This window comes from Plectropomus leopardus, chromosome 11, assembly GCF_008729295.1.
Source record: "Plectropomus leopardus isolate mb chromosome 11, YSFRI_Pleo_2.0, whole genome shotgun sequence".
NCBI lineage: Eukaryota > Metazoa > Chordata > Actinopteri > Perciformes > Serranidae > Plectropomus > Plectropomus leopardus.
The window spans coordinates 33,622,330-33,634,037 of NC_056473.1; the positions used below are offsets into that span (position 1 = coordinate 33,622,330).

The 11,708-nt window shown below is 39.8% G+C and overlaps 1 long non-coding RNA gene across 1 annotated transcript; it reads right to left on the reverse strand.

The window, feature by feature from the left end:
• Positions 1 to 1,854: 1,854 nt before the first annotated feature.
• LOC121949760 lies at positions 1,855 to 10,810 on the reverse strand. Its single transcript, XR_006106297.1, has 4 exons — positions 10,482 to 10,810; positions 10,218 to 10,301; positions 6,851 to 6,961; positions 1,855 to 2,030 (listed from the first exon to the last, which is right to left on the reverse strand). It is a non-coding gene; the product is annotated as an uncharacterized LOC121949760 (long non-coding RNA).
• Between the last annotated feature and the right edge of the window lie 898 nt (positions 10,811 to 11,708).

Here is an 11,708-nt window from a genome sequence, read left to right on the forward strand (position 1 = left end):
AAAAAAAGTCTCACCTCGTCTTTCCACCAATAAAAAAGTACCATTAGTGGTATTGATAAAGATTCGGATCATTGAGGAGTCTCGATAATGGATAATGGTCGATATCAAGAAAATCTAAAGAGCTCCATCCGACTTATAATAATCCTCTCCTTCTTCATACCATCAGAAAATCACAACACTAATAACAAAATATAAACAAGCATTACTTTCTTAACACACGGCTCATTATTAATTGTAAAATCTTTCAGTAAATCCATCTTTTAACTAGTTTTAGAGTAACTGTAAACTTCCTGTTTTATAGCTTGTTAAAAGCATCGTTCTTTTCAGTTTGTGAAAGCCTGTTTCCTCTTCTTTCAGCCCTACATTTTCATTTGAAAATCTGTAGTGAAATGTGACCAAAAATAGCACCTGTATCATTTGCTCCATACAAAACACACCAGCTGCCGACAATTATGCTGAATTAGCTTCTGAAATACCCACAATGCAGCACAGCCTCACGTAGATTTCCATGCATCATAGTATACAAGCCTTATATGACAAGTTATCTACTCCTGCAGAGTCAGAGGGAGAGAGATGGAAAGAGGTACTTCATTGTCTGATGGGGAACAGATTGACTGACTGACACACGCACGCACACACACACACACACACACACACACACACACACACACACGCACGCACACACTCAAAAATAAATCTTGAATGTCACTGATTTTATCGACACCGTCCTTCAAATGTGTGATGTGTTTGCTGTAACCATGGCAGTAGCAAATCTCGGTGTGTGTGTGTGTGTGTGTGTGTGTCTGTTCATGATTAATTAGTTAATCTGTTGAATGTACTGCTGTTTGTGTAATTAAAAGACTACAGTATCATTATTGGGAGAGAAAGGGAGGAAAAATGTTTAACTTGGAAGCAGAATGAGGGTTTCTGGCACAATTCCACTTACTACCAAGGTGCACGGAGAAGGGAAATAAATCAAAATGGGTCAAAGCTCCAGCTGAACACCTTTAATATTTAGACCAACTTTATTGCAAGACCAACATGTTTCAGCTTGTGGCCTTCATCAGGGTCCTGATCTTCAAAAAATCTCTACTTGTGCATATTTCAGGGTTCCCACAGATTTTCAAGATCATAATTTCAAAATAACAACTCTATAAGGACCCTAAATAAAAAATTCCAATATCATTCACAATGTATAACATTAATGTTGCTCTATCTCAAAACTGCTGTCAAATGTAAAGGGTAGTAGTGGAGCATAGATATGGAATCTCTGAAATGCAAGATCCTGTACGTTAAATCACAGTAGAAACTACAAATATAAAATACACCTCATGATATACATCAATTAAAACAAAACCTTCCATTTTTTGCAAAAAAGTTTTTACAATTGCATGATGTGGTATTTGAGCAATTTGAAAAATCCATATTTTGCAAAACTGCAATAGAAGCACTAATTAAAAGTCCTGTTTGTGCTACTCATTTGCTGCTGTACTGTAGCAATTTCCCTGCTGTTGGACACATAAAGGATAAACTTATGTTCAACTGTAGGCATCAATCTGTAACTGTCAAGAAATATATATAATTTTAACACCACATTTGAAACATATCAATTCATACAGTGGCACCAAAAATGACTGTATTTTAAGGCTCCACCTAAATTTCTCAAATGAGACTCCCTGAGGAGTTAATGTGTTTTTTAGGGAATTCGAGCTCCCTGTAGCTTATCGATATGAAAGACATTCTTGGAAACAAGCCATGATGGCAGAAAGTGGTTCCATTAAAAAGTAAACCATTTGCATCATCACAAACGCAACGACACCAAGTAACTTCACAGCAGCCACAAACGATCCCCTGTACGAGCCTGCTGTGAAGCGTCCATATCGGCTCCTCCTGCTGCCAAACTGATGGGTTTTAAATGAGGGACACGTCTCTTAACCGCTGAAAATCTCCCTGACTGTGAGCACTTGTATCGTCAGTTTTGTGTCCCCTCCACTGTAAACACTGAGAACAGCCAGTGGATGAAAACAGGTCTGCGGGGGACAAACAAGCCAACAAGACAACTCAAACAGACATATTGACTACTTGTCACACACATTCTGACAGCAACTGTTCACAGTGTTCAGTCTGCTCTTCGTGGGCTGCACAAACACCGCACACGCTGTGTGAGAGCAGGCATGTCTGAGTGGTACAGAGCAAAGACACTTCAGGGGTCAGTGTTTCAGAGCAAGGGACGCTTGATTTGGGGGGGGGGGGCTCTGTTTGTTTGAGAAGCAAGGCTTTCACAGGGACACTGAAACATGACTGCTTCTCCCATTCAAATAATGGAGATTCAGAACCAAAACAGCCTGAGCAATGCAGCGAGGTGTGTTAGGGGGATGTCATATTTGAGATATCAGTGACACAAAGAAATATAACCCAAAAGTCCAGCTGGAGTAAGAGATTAATGGTATTTAAAGCTTATCAGATACCAAAACATGAAACAACGGTGGCAACTATTTTATATTTCGTCACAATGATCGAGCAACACGTTCTCATCCCAACTCATCACACAGTGCCGCTCTGTTAGTGACCCTCCAGGTCTACTTATGATTGAGGTATCCTTTTGTGTCGGCTGTTTACGATGCAGGATGCTGTTACCATGATCTCAACAAATGCACATGGTGGGATGAGCAGCACGGTCCCTATGTTTACACAACAGCGCAGACCATCACGGTGGTTGGGATAAGGCAAGAGAGGCACATGCCACCCACCTATTAAGCAAACTCACGCTATTTATATTATGTAGTTTACACAGGCTTTATTACATGACCCTGTCCTTCAGCTTTTCATGCGCTGTCCGGCTGTGTTCTCAAGTGACGGCGCTAGTGTGCTTTGCATGTGGACGCAGCCGGTGCTGTCCCGCTGTCCGCAGGCACATAATAACAAGCATACAAAACAACACCACCTGCTCTATCCAAGCAAATTTAAGCACTGAAAACACTAAAAGAGTGGTACTATTTGACGAATTTGGTGGGAGAACAGGATGGATCGAGAGGTAAACTGCAAAAATATGACACTCACATTATAAAGTAATCCAGTCAAAATCTGCTCTTGCATGCATGTGATTGGCCAACGTATCTCCTTGCCAGATGATGTCATGTTGCACAGCAGTAAAAGCTCAGAGTTTATTGAGAGTTATCTTTTTTTTTAGTGGATGACCTTGTGTTTTTCTGGCAAAGCCCAGACTGACTTCATTCCCGGACTTTCATGCAAAAGTCTGAGGTTTGCTTCCTCTCTGAATGTGATGTTTTTTCTACATCTTAACATGTGCCTCTTTTGCCTAATCCAAACCATTCGTGCATTAGCGTTTGTCGACATCCTGGTGTTGGTTGTCATGTGCTTTTGTTGCCTAAGCATAAATACATACAGCATAATCCCACCATGTGCTTGTGCTGACATCATGGTGGCAGCACCCTGGAACATCAACAGCAGACGCAGAAGAATACCCAGAGTGTAATATGTAGACGCGTAAATCCACTGTAAAGTGGAAAAATGTGACGATTGGGGATGATAACGTGCTGCCTATCATGTGTCTAAAACTGAACTGATTAAACGTGTCTGTGCAGTTGGACCTTGGTCACAATGGGTTTTTGAAAGCTAACGTGAAAACAGATACCTACCATACAGACACACAGTATGTCACAGAGGAAGCTGAGAAAAAAAATGTTTACAGCCTAAACGAGACCAATAAAAAGCTAAAATATCCTGGATCGTACAGCAAAATATGACAAAAATATGCCAAAAAATGATGCTTCCCAAAGGTGCCACTGACACGAACACTACAGATACTAGAATGATATGACATATACAGTATGACAGGCAGAACATTTCCATATCTTTCAGCAGAACCAGCCAACAGCCCCTTCCCATCCTGAAAACCACAGCAACGCACGGACCAGGAGAGACTGATGAAATGTCAACAACAGCCTTCAACGTCTCAAACTCAAAAGCAAAGATACTGACCCTCAATATTTCTTGCTATGAGCACATTCTGTGAAATTGCACTGAGGTATTGGAAAGCTGAAACATTTCCCCTGTAGCTGTGTTTAAGAAAATGAGATATCTCCATTCATATGATGTAGAAATGAATTTCAGATACCACAGCAGCTTCTACTGTTTACTGACAGCAACAGTAACCTGACTTTTGAGTTGACATTAGAAACAAGAGTTATAAAGACTCATCTGAGCTGCCTGATGCTCCAGAATACTCAACCCGACATATTCAACACAGGTCCATGCTAATGAGGTCATTAATTAAACTCATTAACAAATATTTCCATGTCAGCGCACTGTATTAAACATCAGTGATGCTCTCTTGGGGTCTGGTTGGGTATGGACAGAAATATGAAGCCTGAGCTGCACTCAAGAGTGGATTCAATACAACATAGTGAAAAAATTATAACACTGGAGATACATTTTGAGTGGTTTGGCTAAACTTTGTAAAAGAGGAGAGCAGGGGTACTAAACTTCCTTTACTTGAGGACCACTTTTGCAAAATGACAGGGGGCCAGGGGCCAGGGGCCAGTCGTAGCAGCCTCATACATGTTTGTAGGATGTTAGCACATTTCTAGGATGTTAGGACATTTCTGGGATTTTAGGACATATTGAGTATTTTGAGACATTTCTCTAGATTTGTAGACATTTAAGATTTTATTACATTTCTAAGATTTTCTGACATTTCTAGGATTTTATGGCATATTTAGGATTTTAGAACATTTCTTGGATTTTAGGAGATATTTAGGATTTAAGGAGATTTCTTAGATTTTTCTCTAAATTTTAGGACATTTCTAAGATTTTAGGACTTTTGTAGGATTTTAGGAGATTTTTTGGATTTTCGGACATTTCTCGGATTTTAAGGCATTTCTCGGATTTTAGGAGATATTTAGGGTATTAGAACATTTGTAGGATTTTAGGAGATGTTTTGGATTTTTGGACATTTCTCAGATTTTAAGGCATTTTCTAGATTTTAGGACATGAGAAGCTTAGCAGGGACCTCTGTTGGGGAGTGCGGGGGATCCTCCCATTTTTTGATAAACAAGCTCCATGTTGATGCTGTTTTATGCACTCTTGCACTTTATGTATTCGGAAAGTACAAAAATTCCCACTGTGAATCACTTTTTTTTTTACTGTGATTTAAAAAAATAGTGGTCGAGCCACCTGGCACCCTGTCGGGGGCCAGATTTGGCTCGCAGGCAATGAGTTGAGTTTACTGGAGTAAAGAATCCTCAGTGAAATATACCAGCCCGACTGGAAGCTAAAAGTAAAAGTGGCCTTCACTGCTGATTCAGCAGTGGGTCAAAGCCATTTAGTCTGTCTTTGTAAACACACCTTGTCATTGAAATGTCTAAACACCATGAAAAACAGCTCAAATTGAAATGTTGAAGAACTTAACACTGCTTGGCAAAAAACTGCAACCTTTATTTCTCAAGGCAGATTGACCCTATTTAAGGACATCGCTGCTTTTTTCTGCTTCCTATTTTTCAGACTGGGTATTACTCTTTAGCTCTAATAGCTGTTGGGCAGTGCCTGGTAAATACATATGAGCCAACGAGTTTCAGAAATGATGACAATATGTCGGAAGAATTATCCCGCAGACCCAAACACCATAAACCAGCGTGAAGGATTTCCAGCCACTGCAGCAGCCAACCTCTGGCATTGAGATGAGTGTTTATTCTTCATGCGTCACATTTTACGACTCATCTATTCATCCTCAGAGAGTATTTATGTGACAGCTCTTATTTTGATTCTTCAACACAAACACGCAGAGCTCTTACTTTTCCTCACACATTCCCAATCTTTGTGTTAATTACTGTGCTGTCCTTGACTTGAGCAGGGATTTATAGTCGGGACATGATCCTGATTCACAGTTGTTGAGCGGAGAGAGAGAAATACGACAGCGGGCGGCACTCCATCTGAATCCGTCCAGATCTGGAGCACTTCCAGGTGCCACATGTCAGAAATATATTTCAGGTTTAAAAGGAGCGAAAGGGCATGCAGCAACACTGACTGGGGACAAGTAATGCGTTTAAAAATGAAAGAAAAAAGATACCTGTGACCCGAGTTAAAGTGCCATTGTGCTTCAGCTGTAGCTCCGCACCCACATCGTTCTCAAGGAATTTCAGGAAAATTAATTAACCTTAGCATCAAGTTTTGTCCCTCGTGCTGTTCTTGTTTTCCATTTATCCCTGGGCTGTATTTCAGCCTAAAGTCGATTAAGTCTGCATGGGTATTGATGTAGGTGCAGAGCAAATGTGTCATGTTTTACACATCCCTTTCAAATTCTCAATAGTGAAGCCAGGGAAAGAGATCGCTCTGCGAGTAGAGATAAATGTGGTGTATAAATGTCCTTCGTTTTTGTGGCAAAACCACCACATTGTAATCTATAATTGCTGTCTTGCACAATTAGGTGCCACAATTTTTGTGGCTTTTATTCTTGCTGAAACTAAAGAAGAAAAAAACAAGGCAATTCTTCTTGTGGGTTTAAGCGTTTCCCTCCTTAAATAAACTTTCAGTTTCAAGACCACTTAATTTTAATTGTGCTCACAGGAGTAAGGTAAAACTCTGTGTTGTGAAAAGTGTTTTTGTAAGTTTTCAAGAGTCAGCGAGCTCACATGGACTGGGAAGGCCAGATTTGGCACATTGGCTGTAAGTGAGTATCACTGTCCTATGAATTAGCAGCCCAGTATACGTTATATGTAAAGTTACATAATTATTGTTATGGAGGTTTAGGTTAGGTTATGTGGCTAGGTTTCAGAAAAGAAATATACAGTAGTTAGGTTTCATTAGGAAAAGAAACATACTTCAAACGTACCTTTAAAATGACACAGAATTCACTCAGAGTTCACACAGTTCTGAGCAGCCGTCTTCTGGGGAAAGCCCTTCATCTTGTGATCCACCGCTCCGACCTCTGGACAGCGTCCTCCTGTGGGCAGGAAGGTGCTTTCAACAAAAAGCAAGCTGTAATGTAGTTAACAGGCAGGCAACAAAACTCAAAGTACAAAAGAAAGAGGAAATAAAATGAAACTGAAAAACAATTAAAGAAACAGAAAATAAAATAAAATGGTGACCTAGGCAAAATATGCAAAATTTATCTTATCTTGCTGTCCATGTGTGACATTTTCTTTGCCGAAACTCGGGAAAAGACTTGAAATAAAATGCAAAGAAACTGTAAATTCATTGTTCTGTGCGACATCTATTAGATGTGTTTCCATCCTTTGATGTGTCGAAAGCTTTGAGCCATCTCGTTCAACTCAGAAACTTCTCCAAAACTGATGCGCCTCCACCTTCAGTTAATCTGGAGAAGCTCATCAGCATCCAGACTGCTTTCTATTCCTGCCTCAGTCAAAAAGTGTCTCTAACCCCTCCAGCTTTTTCTAAATTCAGATGCTAATGTGGGATTTCAAGTTATGCTAAAAAAGCCAAGAACACGTCAACCTGTGTTAGGATCTCCACCCTGGTGACCTGTTAGCTGCAGAATTCACTTTAAAATTGTAATTCACGCTGCTTATCCCGGCCAAGCGGCAAATATTAGCCACTGGGTCCCTGTTAACCCCTCGTTCTTCTACAGCTCAGTGCATTGTGATTTTGAGATCATTGTTTGATGAACACAAATGTATTCAGGAAAAAGCTTTTTTTAAGCAAACTATAAAAAAAGAGCTGAAAGAACTTTTGTTTTAATACCTGATCGTGACACAGGGTCGACACGGGATCTCATGCTCAGGTATGACCTTCATGATGTCAGCTGATTTTAGTTGTGCTTGTTCACTAATTTCCAAAGAGAAAATGAATAAACTGCCAAATCAGTGAACCCACTGTGAGGGTTTGCAGGATTACAGGGGAGTCACCCACTTTGCTCGATTGCTAACCCAGTCTTGACACACTCAGGAGCTTCCTTACGAGCCTCACTGATTCAGTACTTTTTGTTATAGTGGTGGAAGTTACATGAGAAATACAGTTTATCAATTACTGCAAATTATTTGGCACACTGAAATCTTGTGGCCTACAGGGCTGGGGGCCAACCTGGGGCCAGTGCCCTCTTTCACAGGTTGGTAAGCCGTTGATTAATTTGATGGGTGCAGAGCAGAAAATTTGTGTTCAAACTGAGCATTTAAATCTAGTGTAGCATTTTCATTAATGGTTGAATCTTAACTTACGAAATAAACGTGGCTGCTAATACTTGCATAGCAAAGTGGGTTGTTTCGAAAAGGAAAGTATGTGAAGCAACAGCATTTGCTGACTGACATGAATTAATTCTCATAATTCTCGAATTAGTTACTGTTCAATTGATATGCAGAGAGGACTAATGAAAGCAGAATAAACACAATACAATAATAATAATAATAATAATAATAATAATAATAATAATAATAATAACAATAATAATAATAACTGTATTGATATAGCATTTAGCCCTGTTTGCTTTGACAAACAGGGCAAGGCAGAAGCTTTGCTGGTTTTAAGCTTTGACTTTGGAAGGGCCAGAGGGGCCCCATCCGAGGATTTAAGGCTGCAAACTGGCTCATAAGGGGTCAACATATCTGTTGTGTAGCTTGGGGCCAGACGAGTTTTTAAAACAATCAGTAAAAGCTTTAAAAAATCTATTCTAAAACGAACAGGGAGCAAATGGAGGGAAGCAAGGATCGGGGTGATGTGATGTTTTCGGTGAATATGAGGGTTGATGTGAGGAAACAGAACATTTGGGAACTCTGAACCTTGGGAACATACATGCTCACAACATAACACCTGCTAAGTATTAGAATATCAGTATTGACACTGTGAGCACGCTGATATGAGCTTTTAGCTCAAACACAGCTGTGTGACGCAGCCGCACGGAGCCGCCGGCCTGGCTGTCGACTCTTCTTTTTAATTAGATTTTGCAGATATTAATAGGTCATACACAGCAAACGTTCCCATGTTGATGTGTGTTGGTATTTAGAAATAATTACAAGTTGTTTGACAGCTAATAGAGCTGATGTGGCTCCGGGTCTGGTGAGCGAGCTCTAACTCATGAACTCACATCAACACACACTGGTGGTTTTTTACACTCATCATTATCAGAGTTGAGCTCACACTGACAGTCCTGTTGTCAGTTTCCACATTGCCTCATTAATGGACTGACAAAATGTCACCAGCTGAGCCAAGATTGGAAGCAAGCATCACCAAGTTTAATATAACGCCGGATATTGGGGCTGAAAAAAAAATAAGTAATGATTCTGTCACTTGTCACCGTCATAAAATTCCTTCGTGAAACATCTGCTGATGGTTTCTTATCGGATTATCAAGCACACGCTATCTTTATCACCAATCAATCACTCTGAAAGTCACACAACTCTGCAGTAACTTTGGGTATTTATACTGCAGTTTGTAATGTGCTCAGTGTGTCCAGTCTGATGATTTTATTGAACGTAGGATCCATGAGCAGCTCTCTGATAACAAACGCTGAGCCGACAAACTTAAGTCATCAAATTTCAAACTGCTGAAAACATTGAAGAGAACTTGATACAGCATTGAACACGAGATACCTTTCATTTTTCATTTCTATGAGTGGCTCAAAACTCCAAAATGATTCAGGAGCAATGTGTAAAATTACCCAGATGATCCACCGATGACTGGCACTACTTCTGCTTCTTGTGCTGCATTCACATACCTCTCACAAGCTATTTAACCCTTTGAAACCGAGCAGATTGGTTTGATGTTTGCGGCAGAAAAATCCAATGACGAACTTGGCAAATTTACCTGAGAAAAAGGGAAAAAAAAGTCTTTAATAATTTTTAAATAAATTTCTATTTGTATAAATATGTACAGGGAAAAAAAAATAAAATATATAAAACAAATATTTATATTTGTTCATTTTCAGTTCTTTTCAGGAAGTTTTCTTGTTTTTGATTTTTACTTTTTTTGTACTTATTTTCAGGTATTTTTTTTTTTAAATTGCTAATTGTTGGGCCATGTCTAACTTGTTGCCTTCTCCCCATGTTTTTGAAAGAAATCAAACCAATATGCTCAGGTTCCGAAGAGTTAACTTTTTGCAACATATCATACCAACAGCTGTATCAGGATACGTTATGTTTTCACCTGTGACAAGGTGCACTTTCAATAATTATGAATGAATGTTTCTCTCTCTCTCTCTCTCTCTCTCTCTCACACACACACACTTTTCAGACCCCCACTTCCAGTACCTCTGGTTCAGCTCTTGTTCTCCCTCCAGTTGTTGCTGTAAAGTTCCTGGTGAGCGAAGTCTTGAGCGGAGCTGGGATTTAAACCTGAAGGATACGATAAAAATATTATAATAAAACAGACTTGTTTCCATTCCACCATGTTTTCTCTCTGGACTTATCTGCTGTGGGAAGCTTAAGAAAAGCCACAGGTACACACAGCCACAGAGCAGAGGAGAGATTAATAAAGATGGTCCACAGATTTTTCTGAAGCATAAAGAGGATTACCTGGTATAGGGCAACAGTATGCAGGATAGCATCTTCACCAAAGCCTGGAAAGGCAGAATTTTATAATTGACAAGACTGGTGTGCAGAGATGAGGACTCAAGTGCTGGACTCTGGAGACAGGTTCAAAGGAAAATCAAAAATCTCTATTTTCACAACTGGTCCGGTACACAGGCAGGCAATCAGACAGGCAAACAATCTGAAAAGAGCAAGGTCAAAAAACACGAGCGAGGATCTAAACAACCAGGATAACTAACACAAGTAAAAAACCCTGGAACGCTTGACACAAAATTACTAACACAAACTGGTACGGGAAGCACGCTGACTAAACACACAAAGAGAGTGGGGATAATTGGGCACAGGTGAAACACATCAGTGCTGATGATTACAGATAAACACATGAAGGCAGGAAGAGAGGATCTGAAAGGAGAGGCAAGTATCAAAATAAAACTGGAAATGCATCTAAATAATAGAAAAAAATTATAAGCAACATAAACTTGGGAACTTGACCACACATCACAATGACAAGCGTCTTAATATTGTGACTGTTCTATAATCATTTGTGAACATTTGATATATTAAAAACTTTTTTGGTAATTTAATAATCAATGAAGTCGAGTCCATTTTAACAACGATAGTAGCATAAATAAATAAAATAAGAGTTATGTGACTAAAAATAGTAGTAGTATATGATGCATGATATTAGGTGTAATATAAATAGAAACGTAAAATAGATTTTTCAGCAAAAACAAACGTATCAATTGGCATATGACTCTAATGCCAAAAGCCACCTTCCACGTCCAGTTTGGACACGGCTGGACGGTGTCAGATGAGAACGCGCTCAGACAGAACAGGTTATTTTACGCTGGCAGATGGCTGGATGGAATCAGTCATGTGTGCATGAATGAGTGAGGGAGAGCATCATGTAATAATACTGCTGGTTACGACATAATATAAGGTGCACAAGTGCACTTACAGGGCAGGCGGAAGTGTCCCACTTTTATGCAGGAGTCCGGGGTTTGCTTTCTGTGTGGATTTATGTTTTTTGGGGTTTTTTTCTACGCCTTACCATGTGCCTCTTTTGCCTAAACCTAAATGTGAATTAATTTCTCGCCTAATCCCAACCGTTGTGACAGTCAGCGTTGGTTACCATGTGCTGTTGTGTAAATATAAAGACCATGCTGCATCATCCCACCATGTGCATTTGTTGAAATCACTGTAAGGGCATCC